This window comes from Ranitomeya variabilis, chromosome 4 (assembly GCF_051348905.1).
Source record: "Ranitomeya variabilis isolate aRanVar5 chromosome 4, aRanVar5.hap1, whole genome shotgun sequence".
In the NCBI taxonomy this organism is placed as follows: domain Eukaryota; kingdom Metazoa; phylum Chordata; class Amphibia; order Anura; family Dendrobatidae; genus Ranitomeya; species Ranitomeya variabilis.
In genome coordinates, this window is record NC_135235.1 from 661,354,950 (window position 1) to 661,370,012 (window position 15,063).

The following is a 15,063-nucleotide window of genomic DNA, read 5'->3' on the forward strand; positions in this document are numbered from 1 at the left end:
TGATGAGACCTTGTGCGTTCTTTTCTCGAAAATTTTCTGCCGCCGAAAGAAATTATGATGTCGGTAATCGGGAGCTTTTGGCCATGAAGTGGGCATTTGAGGAGTGGCGTCATTGGCTTGAGGGTGCTAGACATCAGGTGGTGGTTTTGACTGATCACAAGAATCTGATTTATCTTGAGTCTGCCAGGCGCCTGAATCCTAGACAGGCGCGCTGGTCGTTGTTTTTCTCTCGGTTTAATTTTGTGGTCTCATATCTACCAGGTTCTAAGAAAGTGAAGGCGGATGCCCTTTCTGGGAGTTTTGAGCCTGATTCCCCTGGTGATTCGGAACCTACAGGTATCCTTAAGGATGGGGTGATATTATCCGCTATTTCCCCAGATCTGCGACGTGCTTTGCAAGAATTTCAGGCGGATAGACCTGATCGCTGTCCACCTGGTAGACTGTTTGTTCCTGATGATTGGACCAGTAGAGTCATCTCGGAGGTTCATTCTTCTACGCTGGCGGGTCATCCTGGAATTTTTGGTACCAGGGATTTGGTGGCTAGATCCTTTTGGTGGCCATCGCTGTCTCGAGATGTGCGTGTTTTTGTGCAGTCTTGTGATGTGTGTGCTCGGGCCAAGCCTTGTTGTTCTAGGGCTAGTGGGTTGTTGTTGCCCTTGCCTATTCCAAAGAGGCCTTGGACGCACATCTCTATGGACTTTTTTTCTGATCTTCCTGTCTCTCAGAGGATGTCTGTTATCTGGGTGGTGTGTGACCGTTTTTCTAAGATGGTTCATTTGGTGCCATTGCCGAAGTTGCCTTCCTCATCTGAGTTGGTTCCTTTGTTTTTTCAAAATGTGGTTCGCTTGCATGGTATTCCTGAAAATATCGTTTCTGATAGGGGTACCTGTTGTGAATTTGGATTCTGGGCTCCCCCGGTGGCCGCTTGTGGAATTGGACTTGTCATCCTCTTTCCTGTTTCACCTGGTTCCATCAGTAGTGGGTGTCGCTATTTAAGCTCATTTCTCTGGTGGTTTCTTGCCGGTCAACAATGTTATCTGATGCCTCTCAGTGCTTGTTCCTGCTTCTAGACAACTACTAGCTAAGTTGGACTTTTGTCCATGTTTCGTTTTGCCTATTTGTTCCAGTTCACAGCTGAAGTTTTGTTACTGTGTCTGGAAAGCTCTCGTTGATCAGGGATTGCTACTCTGGCGTTATGAGTTAATGCCAGAGTTTAAGGTAATCTCTGGATGGTGTTTTGTTAGTGTTTTTCTGCTGACCATGAAAGTATACTATCTGTCTTCTGCTATCTAGTAAGCGGACCTCAAATTTGCTAAGACTATTTTCCTGCTGCGTTTGTTGTTTCATCTGAACTCACCGTCATTATATGTGGGGGGCTACTGTCTTCTTTGGAATATTTCTCTAGAGGTGAGCCAGGTCTTATATTTCCCTCTGCTAGCTATTTAGGTCTTAGGCCAGAGCTGGGCATCTAGCGATAAATAGGAAATGCTACCTGGCTATTTCTAGTTGCGCGGCAGGCTTAGTTCATGGTCAGTATAGTTCCATCTTCCGAGAGCTTGTCCCTCTATAGGCTTGCTATGATCTCTGCCTGCAGAGATCATGACAGTTTGACCGGCCAGTAAAGTGTTAAAGACCCAGGTTGAGAAAGGAGAGTTATAAGAAGTCTGCTGGAATTTTTTTTTTTTTTTTTTTTTTTTTCCCTCCAGTTTGCCTTGCTGCAGTCTTTTTTCTCTCTCTCCTCCTAATCTCTGTATGACTCTGTGTGCACCTGACACTAATGGATCTTCAGAGTGTAACTGCGGGTTTGAATAAACTCATCACGAAAGTACAAAATTTACAAGATTTTGTGGTACATGCTCCGGTATCTGAGCCGAGAATTCCTTTGCCGGAGTTCTTCACAGGGAATAGAGCTAGCTTCCAGAATTTCCGAAATAATTGTAAGCTTTATTTGTCCCTGAAGTCTCGTTCAGCTGGAGACCCTGCTCAGCAGGTTAGGATTGTGATTTCCTTGCTCAGGGGTGACCCTCAAGATTGGGCCTTCTCATTGCCAGCAGGGGATCCTGCGTTGCGCGATGTGGATGCGTTTTTTCTGGCCTTGGGCTTGCTTTATGAGGAACCTCATTTGGAACTTCAGGCAGAAAAAACTTTGATGGCACTATCTCAGGGGCAAGACGAAGCTGAAGTTTACTGCCAAAAATTCCGTAAATGGTCTGTGCTTACTCAGTGGAATGAGTGCGCCTTGGCGGCAACTTTCAGAGAAGGTCTCTCTGATGCCGTTAAGGATGTTATGGTGGGGTTCCCTGTGCCTGCAGGTCTGAATGAGTCCATGACAATGGCTATTCAGATTGATAGGCGTCTGCGGGAGCGCAAACCGGTGCACCATCTGGCGGTGTCTATGGAAAAGACGCCAGAAAGTATGCAGTGTGATAGAATTCTGTCCAGGAGCGAGCGACAGAATTTTAGACGGAAGAATGGATTGTGCTTCTATTGTGGGGATTCTACTCATGTTATATCAGCATGCTCTAGGCGTACAAAGAAGCTTGATAAGTCTGTTTCCATTGGCACCATTCAGTCTAAGTTTATTTTGTCTGTAACCCTGATTTGCTCTTTGTCATCCATTGCCACGGACGCCTATGTTGACTCTGGCGCCGCTCTGAGTCTTATGGATTGGTCCTTTGCCAATCGTTGTGGTTTTGATTTAGAGCCTTTGGAGACTCTTATTCCTCTGAAGGGGATTGACTCCACCCCATTGGCTAATAATAAACCACAATACTGGACACAAGTAACCATGCGTATCAATCCGGATCACCAGGAGATTATTCGTTTCCTGGTGCTGTATAATTTACATGACGATTTGGTACTGGGATTGCCATGGTTGCAGTCTCACAATCCAGTCTTGGACTGGAGAGCAATGTCTGTGTTGAGCTGGGGATGTAAGGGTATTCATGGGGACTTACCTTTGGTTTCTATTTCGTCGTCCATTCCCTCTGAAGTCCCTGAGTTCCTCTCTGATTATCAAGACGTCTTTGACGAACCCAAGCTTGGGTCGTTACCTCCGCACCGTGAGTGCGATTGTGCCATAGATTTGATACCGGGTTGCAAATATCCAAAGGGTCGTTTGTTTAATCTGTCTGTGCCGGAACATGCTGCTATGCGGGAATATATAAAGGAGTCTTTGGAAAAGGGACATATTCGTCCATCTTCTTCTCCCTTGGGAGCTGGGTTTTTCTTTGTCTCAAAAAAGGACGGCTCTTTGAGACCATGTATTGATTATCGGCTTCTGAATAAGATCACTGTTAAGTATCAATACCCATTGCCATTGCTTACTGATTTGTTTGCTCGTATAGAGGGTGCTAAGTGGTTCTCAAAAATTGATCTTCGTGGGGCGTATAATTTGGTGCGGATCAGGCAGGGGGATGAGTGGAAGACCGCATTTAATACGCCCGAGGGCCACTTTGAGTATTTGGTCATGCCTTTTGGTCTTTCTAATGCCCCTTCAGTTTTCCAGTCTTTTATGCATGATATTTTCCGCGATTTTCTGGATAGATTTATGATAATATATCTGGATGATATTCTGATTTTTTCTGATGACTGGGACTCTCATGTCCAGCAGGTCAGGAGAGTTTTTCAGGTTCTGCGGTCTAATTCTTTATGTGTGAAGGGGTCTAAGTGCGTTTTTGGGGTCCAGAAAATTTCCTTTTTGGGGTATATTTTTTCTCCCTCTTCCATTGAGATGGATCCCGTCAAGGTGCAAGCTATTTGTGACTGGACTCAGCCCTCCTCTCTTAAGGGTCTTCAGAGATTTTTGGGCTTTGCCAACTTTTACCGCCGATTTATTGCTGGTTTTTCGGATGTCGTTAAACCACTGACTGATTTGACCAGACAAGGCGCTGATGTTGCTAATTGGTCCCCTCATGCTGTAGAGGCCTTTCAGGAGCTTAAGCACCGTTTTGCCTCTGCCCCTGTGTTGCGTCAGCCTGATGTGAATCTGCCTTTTCAGGTTGAGGTTGACGCTTCGGAGATCGGAGCTGGGGCAGTGTTGTCGCAGAAAGGTTCCGACTGCTCCGTCATTAGGCCTTGTGCCTTCTTTTCTCGCAAATTTTCGCCCGCAGAGCGGAATTATGATGTTGGGAATCGGGAGCTTTTGGCCATGAAGTGGGCGTTTGAGGAGTGGCGCCATTGGCTAGAGGGGGCTAAGCATCAGGTGGTGGTATTGACTGACCACAAAAATTTGATTTATCTTGAGACTGCCAGGCGCCTGAATCCTAGACAGGCGCGCTGGTCTTTATTTTTTTCTCGCTTTAATTTTGTGGTGTCATACCTACCGGGTTCTAAGAATGTTAAGGCAGATGCCCTTTCTAGGAGTTTTGACCCGGACTCTCCTGGTAATTCTGAACCCACAGGTATCCTTAGGGAGGGAGTAATTTTGTCGGCCGTTTCTCCTGATCTGCGGCGGTCCTTGCAAGAGTTTCAGGCGGATAGACCGGATCGTTGTCCGCCTGATAGACTGTTTGTTCCGGATGATTGGACCAGTAGAGTCATCTCTGAGGTACATTCTTCTGCATTGGCAGGTCATCCCGGAATTTTTGGTACCAGGGATTTGGTGGCAAGATCCTTCTGGTGGCCTTCCCTGTCACGAGATGTGCGAGTCTTTGTGCAGTCATGTGACATTTGTGCTCGGGCCAAGTCTTGTAGTTCTCGGGCTAGCGGACTGCTGTTGCCCTTGCCTATTCCTAAGAGGCCTTGGACACACATCTCGATGGATTTTATTTCAGATCTGCCTGTTTCCCAGAAGATGTCTGTCATCTGGGTGGTCTGTGACCGTTTCTCTAAAATGGTCCATTTGGTTCCTCTGCCCAAGTTGCCTTCTTCTTCTGAGTTGGTTCCTCTGTTTTTTCAGAATGTTGTCCGATTGCACGGTATTCCTGAGAATATTGTTTCTGACAGAGGTACCCAATTTGTGTCTAGATTTTGGCGGGCATTCTGTGCTAGGATGGGTATAGATTTGTCTTTTTCATCTGCTTTTCACCCTCAGACTAATGGCCAGACCGAGCGGACTAATCAGACCCTGGAGACATATCTGAGGTGTTTTGTCTCTGCTGACCAGGATGATTGGGTTGCTTTTTTGCCATTGGCAGAGTTCGCCCTCAATAATCGGGCCAGCTCTTCCACCTTGGTGTCCCCGTTTTTCTGTAATTCGGGGTTTCACCCTCGATTTTCCTCCGGTCAGGTGGAATCCTCGGATTGTCCTGGAGTGGATGCGGTGGTGGAGAGATTGCATCACATCTGGGGGCAGGTTATGGACAATTTGAAGTTGTCCCAGGAGAAGACTCAGCGTTTTGCCAACCGTCATCGTCGTGTTGGTTCTCGGCTTTGTGTTGGAGATTTGGTGTGGTTGTCTTCTCGTTTTGTCCCTATGAGGGTCTCTTCTCCTAAGTTTAAACCTCGGTTCATCGGCCCTTATAGAATATTGGAGATTCTTAATCCTGTTTCTTTCCGTTTGGACCTCCCTGCGTCCTTTTCCATTCATAACGTTTTTCATCGGTCGTTATTGCGCAGGTATGAGGTACCTGTTGTACCTTCAGTTGAGCCTCCTGCTCCGGTGTTGGTTGAGGGTGAGTTGGAGTACGTTGTGGAGAAAATTTTGGACTCTCGTGTTTCCAGACGGAGACTCCAGTATCTGGTCAACTGGAAGGGTTACGGCCAGGAGGATAATTCTTGGGTCAATGCATCTGATGTTCATGCTTCTGATCTTGTTCGTGCCTTCCATAGGGCTCATCCTGGTCGCCCTGGTGGATCTGGTGAGGGTTCGGTGCCCCCTCCTTGAGGGGGGGGTACTGTTGTGAATTTGGATTCTGGGCTCCCCCGGTGGCCGCTTGTGGAATTGGACTTGTCATCCTCTTTCCTGTTTCACCTGGTTCCATCAGTAGTGGGTGTCGCTATTTAAGCTCATTTCTCTGGTGGTTTCTTGCCGGTCAACAATGTTATCTGATGCCTCTCAGTGCTTGTTCCTGCTTCTAGACAACTACTAGCTAAGTTGGACTTTTGTCCATGTTTCGTTTTGCCTATTTGTTCCAGTTCACAGCTGAAGTTTTGTTACTGTGTCTGGAAAGCTCTCGTTGATCAGGGATTGCTACTCTGGCGTTATGAGTTAATGCCAGAGTTTAAGGTAATCTCTGGATGGTGTTTTGTTAGTGTTTTTCTGCTGACCATGAAAGTATACTATCTGTCTTCTGCTATCTAGTAAGCGGACCTCAAATTTGCTAAGACTATTTTCCTGCTGCGTTTGTTGTTTCATCTGAACTCACCGTCATTATATGTGGGGGGCTACTGTCTTCTTTGGAATATTTCTCTAGAGGTGAGCCAGGTCTTATATTTCCCTCTGCTAGCTATTTAGGTCTTAGGCCAGAGCTGGGCATCTAGCGATAAATAGGAAATGCTACCTGGCTATTTCTAGTTGCGCGGCAGGCTTAGTTCATGGTCAGTATAGTTCCATCTTCCGAGAGCTTGTCCCTCTATAGGCTTGCTATGATCTCTGCCTGCAGAGATCATGACAGGTACCCAGTTCGTTTCTAGATTTTGGCGGGCATTCTGTGCCAGGTTGGGCATTGACTTGTCTTTTTCGTCTGCCTTCCATCCTCAGACTAATGGCCAGACGGAGCGAACTAATCAAACTTTGGAGACGTATTTGAGGTGTTTTGTGTCTGCGGATCAGGATGATTGGGTTGCCTTTTTGCCGTTGGCGGAGTTTGCTCTTAATAATCGGGCTAGTTCTGCCACTTTGGTTTCCCCTTTCTTTTGCAATTCGGGGTTTCATCCCCGTTTTTCTTCTGGTCAGGTGGAGTCTTCGGATTGTCCTGGAGTAGATGCTGTGGTGGATCGGTTGTATCGGATTTGGGGACAAGTGGTGGACAATTTGAATTTGTCCCAGGAGAGGACTCAGCGGTTTGCTAACCGCCAGCGTCGTGTTGGTCCTCGCCTTCGGGTTGGGGACTTGGTGTGGTTGTCGTCCCGTTTTGTCCCAATGAGGGTTTCTTCTCCTAAGTTTAAGCCTCGGTTCATCGGTCCCTATAGGATTTTGGAGATTATTAATCCTGTTTCCTTTCGTTTGGACCTCCCGGCATCTTTCGCTATCCATAATGTGTTCCATCGGTCGTTGTTGCGGAGATACGAGGTACCGGTGGTTCCTTCGGTTGAACCTCCTGCTCCTGTGCTGGTTGAGGGTGAATTGGAGTACGTTATAGAGAAGATCTTGGACTCCCGTATTTCCAGGCGGAGACTCCAGTATCTGGTTAAATGGAAGGGCTATGGTCAGGAAGATAATTCTTGGGTGACTGCCTCTGATGTTCATGCCTCGGATTTGGTTCGTGCCTTTCATAGGGCCAGGTCGCCCTGGCGGTTCTTGTGAGGGTTCAGTGCCCCCTCCTTAAGGGGGGGGTACTGTTGTGATCCGCTTTTTGGGCTCCTCTGGGGGCTACTATCATCTTTGGGGAATTTCACTGAGGTAAGCCAGGTCTGTTCCTTCCTCTTCCAGGCGTAGTTAGTTCTCCGGCTGGCGCGTGGCATCTAGGCAGCCGTAGGAATGCTCCCTGGCTACTTTTAGTTGTGTGGTAGATTTAGGTCACGGTCAGCTTGAGTTTCCATCTCCCGAGAGCTCGTCTGTTATTTTTGTGTCTCTGATGTTCCCTGGCCATTGGGAACCATGACACATGGCGTCCCACGTCGCAGGAGGGCGTACGTTGAGGTGACACTCCACGTTCCCGCCTGTTGTTGGTCTAGGGAGATCAGAACCCTGTAAGGATCCGTCGCCTCTTCATCCAAAGAGAAAAGTAAAAATCAAAAAATTTAAAAGTTAAAATGAAAAAGCATTTTTGGTCTGAAGACCAGACCCATGTGTCTCTTATGGACACTAAGAATGAACTGGTTCTCTTGGAGCCAGCATGAGGGTGTATACTGCAGAAGAGGAGCTAGCTTTCTCTGTATTAACTTAGTGTCAGCCTCCTAGTGGCAGCAGCATAACACCCATGGTCCTGTGTCCCCCAAGGAGGCGAAGGAGAAAAGAGGAATGCAATGATAACCAATAAGTGGGAGTACTTGTACAAAAGAGGGAGGATACAATTGAGCAGAGAGGATATAGCCCGCTACAGAGACTTTTTTTACGCTTTTTATGCAGTTTGGAGCCTCCTGTTGGCCTGGCGTAAACCTGAAGACCTGTATCACCCAATATTATTAATGAGGAAAGGAGCTCTATATACAAAACACCCCCCCCCCCCCCACATGCAGCCCAAAGCAAGTGACATTACACTGCACCGTGCAACATCACCTCCTTTCCCACGCAGCCCCATGCACAAAACATCACCCCTTTCCCCACATCAGCCCTCCAGCAAGCAGCAACACCCCCGCCTTCCCCATGCAGACTCCCAGCACGCAGCCACATGCAAGTGACAGATCCCCTTCTTTCCCCATGCAGCCCCCCAGCACGCAGACCAATGCAACCAACAGGACCCCCTCGTTCCCCACGCAGACCCCCAGCACACAGATACACAAAAGTTCCAGGACCCCCTCCTTCTCCATGCAGACCACATCATGCAGCTCCACACAAGTAACAGCAGCCCTTCCTTCCCACGCAGATCCCAAGCCCTACGCAAGTGACAGGAACCCATCATTCCCCATGCAGGCCTGCAGGACGCAGCCACATGCAAGTAACAGGACCCCCTCCTTAAACATGCAGACTCTCAGCCCCACTCAAGTACCAGCACTCCCTTCTCCCCATGCAGACTCCCAGTCCCACGAAAGTAACAGGACTCCCTCCTTCCACACATAGACCTTCAGCCCCATACAAGTAACAGGACCCTCGCCTTCCTCACGCAGACCCCCAGCCACTCGGATATACCACTACCAGGACCCCTTCCTTCTCCATGCAGAACTCAGCCACACACAAGTAACAGCAGTCCCTACTTCCCCACGCACACCCCAAGTCGCACGCAAGTAACAGGACCCTCTCATCCACGCAGACCCCCCAGCCACACACAAGTAACAGGACCCTTTCTTCGCCACGCAGACCCCAATCCAACAAATACAAAGTCTCCCTGTTCCATGTGCGACCCTCAAACATGCAGCCCCCCTTGCAGGAATATCCCCTTATCTGTGCCCCCAAATCACCTCAGTGTAATCTCTGCAGCCTCAGCACAATGCGGCTTCCTGGTATCAGGTCTGTAATGGAGGAAGAGGCTCCGCCCCTCCTGTGACATCATCTCCTCACATGGTCACATGGGCCTGACCTTGGCAGAAGTCCTTTACCAGTTTGGATTTCGCCTTTTCCTCATCTAGTGGGGGCTCTGCAGGTGGAAGGATGTGGAGAGTCCCCATTACTGGCACATTTAGGCTATGTGCACACGTTGCAGATTTCCCTGCAGATTTTTCTGCACTGAATCCGCAGCTCTTTGCAGAAAACGCAGGTGCGTTTTTCAAAGCTAAATAAAGATGTATTATTGAACGAAAAAAAAAAGATTTGTGATGTCATTTCTTGTCCAACCTCCTCTTTTACATTTGTCCAACCCACACTCCATTGCACACACACACAGACAGATGATAGAATAGATAGAAGGAATGAGCTAGATAGAAAGATGACAGCTCTATAGGTAGATCGATAGATATTAACTATAGATCTATCAGTCATCTATCTAGCTTATTCCTTCTGTCTATCATCTATACTATCATCTATATATCTCTCATTACTTCTATCTATTATATCTATCATTCATCTCATTCCTTCCATAGATAGATAGATGGAAGGAATGGGATAGATAGATGACAGATAGATCTATAGATGTATACATAGATCGATAGATATTATCTATCTATAGATCTGTCTTCTATCTATCTCATTCCATCTATCTATCTATCTATATATCTATCTATCTAATTCCTTCTATCAGATAGATAGATGGAAGGAAAGAATGGGATAGATAGAAGGAATGTGATAGATACACTCACTGGCCACTTTATTAGGTACACCATGCTAGTAACGGGTTGGACCCCCTTTTGCCTTCAGAACTGCCTCAATTCTTCGTGGCATAGATTCAACAAGGTGCTGGAAGCATTCCTCAGAGATTTTGGTCCATATTGACATGATGGCATCACACAGTTGCCGCAGATTTGTCGGCTGCACATCCCAAAGATGCTCCATACAAGGCAGGATGGATCCATGCTTTCATGTTGTTTACGCCAAATTCTGACCCTACCATCCGAATGTCGCAGCAGAAATCGAGACTCATCAGACCAAGCAACGTTTTTCCAATCTTCTACTGTCCAATTTTGATGAGCTTGTACAAATTGTAGCCTCAGTTTCCTGTTCTTAGCTGAAAGGAGTGGTACCCGGTGTGGTCTTCTGCTGCTGTAGCCCATCTGCCTCAAAGTTCGACGCACTGTGCGTTCAGAGATGCTCTTAGGCCTACCTTGGTTGTAACGGGTGGCGATTTGAGTCACTGTTGCCTTTCTATCAGCTCAGTTTGCCCATTCTCCTCTGACCTCTGGCATCAACAAGGCATTTCCGCCCACAGAACTGCCGCTCACTGGATTTTTTTTCTTTTTTGGACCATTCTCTGTAAACCCTAGAGATGGTTGTGCGTGAAAATCCCAGTAGATCAGCAGTTTCTGAAATACTCAGACCAGCCCTTCTGGCACCAACAACCATGCCACGTTCAAAGGCACTCAAATCACCTTTCTTCCCCATACTGATGCTCGGTTTGAACGGCAGGAGATTGTCTTGACCATGTCTACATGCCTAAATGCACTGAGTTGCCGCCATGTGATTGGCTGATTAGAAATTAAGTGTTAACAAGAAGTTGGACAGGTGTACCTAATAAAGTGGCCAGTGAGTGTATATCTATTCATATATCTATAGATATATTTATGGATAGATGTAGATAGATATATGGATATTTAGATAGATATATGGATAGATATGTCTATAGATACATCTATAAATATATCTATTGATAGATATATCCATAGTTATATCTATAGATATATCTATAGATATATCCATAGATATATAATAGCAAGGCCGATGTTGATTAATTAACATGTTTTATTTAAAAAAAAATGGCGTGGGTTCCGGCGCAATTTTCTGCACCAGAGGGGGAAAGCCGACGGCCGGGGGCGAATATTTGTAGCCTGGGAAGGGGGTAATACTCATGGCTTCTTCCCTAGCTATGAATATCAGCCCGAAGCTGTCTGCGTAGCCTTTACTGGCTATTAAAATAGTGGGACCCACATTTTATAGCCAGAAAGGCAACGCAGACAGCTGTAGGCTGAAATTCATAGCCTAGAGAGCGGCCATGGATATTTGCCCCCGCCCCCCCAACCCCCGGCTACAAATTAGATGCGCAAATTCCAGCACTTAGGCTACTTTCACACTAGCGTTAACTGCAATACGTCGCAAATGCGTCGTTTTGCCGAAAATACGCATCCAGCAAAAGTTCTTGCTGGATACGTTTTTTCGTCATAGACTAACATTAGCGACGCATTTGCGACGCATTGCCACACGTCGCGTCCGTTTTGCGACGCTTGGGCGTGTGGTAGCGGACCGTCGTGAGAAAAAAACATTACATGTAACGTTTTTTGCTCACGACGGTCCGCTTTTTCCGACCGCGCATGCGCGTCCGGAACTCCGCCCCCACCTCCCCGCACTTCCCCGCACCTCACAATGGGGCAGCGGATGCGTTGGAAAAATACATCCGCTGCCCCCGTTGTGCGGCGGAGACCACACTAGCCTCGGGAACGTCGGCCCGACGCACAGCGACGGGTCTTTCCCGACGCTAGTGTGAAAGTAGCCTTAGCCCCTCTCTTCCCACTGCACTGTAGTGGTGGAATATGGGGTAATAAGGTGTTAATGTCACCTTGCTATTGTAAGGTGACATTAAGCCTGGTTAATAATGGAGAGGCGTCAATAAGACGCCTATCCATAACTAATCCAATAGTAGTGAAAGAGTTAAAAAAATAAAGAGACAGCCAGAAAAAAGTATTTTAATATTCTTAATTTCACCATACCATACCCGATCGCTTGCAAAAAATTAAAAATAATAAACCAACCGTATACTTACTTACCGCCGTAGTCCAATTAATAACGAGTGTCCCACGACGATCTCCCCTATAGAACAGTGACATTGGGTGATGTCACTGCTCTATAGGGCCTCCAGTGACACACTGACAGGAGACAATGGCTCCTGCAGTGCATCACTGAAGAGGTTACCTAAGTTCATTGGTCTCACTTTATGGCAAAGCTGCGTGGGAATTTTCCCACACAGCAATGCCACAAGTGAGGGTAGGAACTATTTCTCACAGCGGCGGAGGGATACAGTGCGGAAGGATACCTTCCGTCATTGTATCGCCGGAGCCCCGGGAGAGCAGTCGCATCATCCCATGTGGCAGCTCTCCACGGGAGATCGTCGTGGGACACTCATTTTAATTGGATATCTGCGGATCAGTGAGTATATTGTTTGTTTATTATTTTAATATTATTTACAGGTGAGCAATGGCTTCGGGGATCAAGGTGATGGTTAGTATGTACTCTATGTTGTATGTCCTGTTGTCTGTACTGTATGTCTATATGTATGTTGTATGTACTGTATGTCATGTTGTATGTTGTATGTACTGTTGCATGTCATATGTTGCATGTACTGTATGTCATATGTTGTATGTACTGTATGTCATATGTTGTATGTACTGTTGCATGTTATAGGTTGTATGTACTGTATGTCATATGTTGTATGTACTGTAAGTCATATGTTGTATGTACTGTTAGTCATATGTTGTATGTACTGTTGTATGTCATATGTTGTATGTACTGTTGTATGTTCTGTATGTCATATGCTGCATGTACTGTTGTATGTTGTATGTTCTGTTTGTCATATGTTGTATGTTCTGTTGTATGTTGTATGTTCTGTATGTCATATGTTGTATGTTGTACGTACTGTTGTATGTAGTATGTTCTGTATGTCATATGTTGTTTGTACTGTATGTTATATGTTGTATGTTTTGTTGCATGTTGTATGTACAGTATGTTATATGTTGTATGTTCTGTATGTTGTATGTATGTGTTTTTTTTGTTTTTGTTTTACATTCAACACATTAGCCGGATGATGGGACTACTACTGTCCCATCATTGGCTAATGTGTCAATCACTATCACTGTAGCAGGCATAGCCCGATGAGACTTGTAGTCCCATTGGACGATGCCTGCACACACACACACACACACCCAGACAGCGCCGCTCACACCCAGACAGCGCTGCACACACCTGGACAGCCCACAGACCTCTCCGGACAGCCCGCAGATGCCCAGCAGACCCATGGACAGCCCGCAGACCCCACCCGCACACACAGACACACATATAGCTCCGCCCACACACGTCCCTCCTCCCGATCTGCAGCGTTTCCCCCGCAGCTAAACCGCAGATCTTTTTTACACCTGCGGTTTTGATGCAGATATGCCTGACTCAATGCACGTTTATGGGTGCAGAAACGCTGCAGATCAGCACAAAGAATTAACATGCTGCGGAAAAAACAACGCTGCATTCCTGCGCGTTTTTTTCCGCAGCATGTGCACAGCGAATTTGATTTTCCATAGGTTAAGATGCTATTGTTAAACACATGGAAAACTCGCAACATGTGCACATAGCTTTATACTAAAAATATATTGCACAGGGGATATCGCAGCCAATTCCCACAAGAAGAATCCTGGAAACACAGAATTAGAAATGATTCTTTCTCCACAGTTTCTATAGCGCTTAATACATTGATGATTCCGGAGAGTAATAGAAATATGGCAGAAAACAGAGGAAGAAAGTTCATAGAAAGACTTTGACATTACAGACACCATTTAACCCTTTGGGAGAAATTGATTCCAGCACTTTATCGAGTAAATCCCAGCAGAACTATAGCAGGTAAAGACCCCCATATCCACAGGTGTCCCTTCTAATTGGGGGGAAACTATCATCTCTAATAATCCTCGGACAGTTCGGACAAAAACGGGAAAGTGCCCCTTTACGGGTTTGACAGAAAGTCTGTTTAATCACTTTAGCTTAATAGTATAAGCTCTAATCCAATGGTGAGATAGCAATTTACCCTGAAGAGTCACAGATTGTGGGGTTGTTATACAATGCTATATTTAGGGGTTTTTTGTAATGTCACTTTATAAGAATCACAATGGTTTTGTTCCTTTTCCATTGATAGATACAAACAACCCAACTATGAAAGACGGGAACCAAAGAAACCTGTATTACTCTCATAATAAAGTGACTATTGCCCTCCACAGTCTTACCCGGAAACATTGATACAGGCGGCCGGTGGTGATGGAGTCAATGACAGACTCTGGTCAAATATGTTTCTAGAGCCGTAGTAGAAGATGTCGTCCTCATGAAGTCGTTATTTCTCATGTCACGTGTAATGAATATCTCCTGCTGTATTGCGAATGCCGATTTCAGTGTTGATAAATGAGACAAGAATTACCGTTATGGAAGATGAGTCTATGAGAAACGGATTCAGCTGTTGACTCCAAGGAACAAACTGCTTTTTGTCTGTGGCCTAAAATATCTAGGTTTTATTAGTAGATGTGTAAGGAAGAAGACCTGTTAGCCGGTGCCTGCACAATAGCCGGGTCCAGAACTGTTGAGGCTGTCTCCCTTGTTGACTGGAGAATAGAATAATTAGAAGGACCAACCTCTTGAAATGCGTGGGAGGGACGAGATAAAAGGAAAAGCGCACGAAGCTGGGGGGAGTTTCCCGCCGCTGGGTAGAGAACAGCAGGGTGGGCTTCGCACTACGCATCGCGAGCTGCAGAGACGAGACGTGCTGCGACCAGACTTACCACAATTGGATATAGATATGACAGAAAGTCTGTTTAGTCACTTTAACTTCATAGTATCAGCTCTAATTCAATGGTGATATAGCTATTTATCCTGAAGAGTCACAAATTGTGAGGTTGTAAAAGAAATGTTATATTTAGGCACACACAGTGTAATGTTCCCTCAGTACCGCCATCCTCCCTGCACATTGTAAT

At 46.2% G+C, this 15,063-nt stretch overlaps 1 protein-coding gene across 2 annotated transcripts in view; it reads right to left on the reverse strand.

The window, feature by feature from the left end:
- Positions 1-15,063, reverse strand: part of LOC143767518 (uncharacterized) — a 146,612-nt gene that overhangs the window by 39,650 nt on the left and 91,899 nt on the right. Inside the window, exon 1 of one of the 2 annotated variants that reach the window (XM_077255918.1) lies at positions 9,163-9,338. The exons of the other annotated variant lie outside the window; for it this stretch is intronic. The gene's annotated coding sequence lies outside the window, so the exon portion shown is untranslated. Of the gene's footprint in view, positions 1-9,162; positions 9,339-15,063 lie in introns of those variants that run through there. 2 annotated transcript variants of the gene reach the window in all.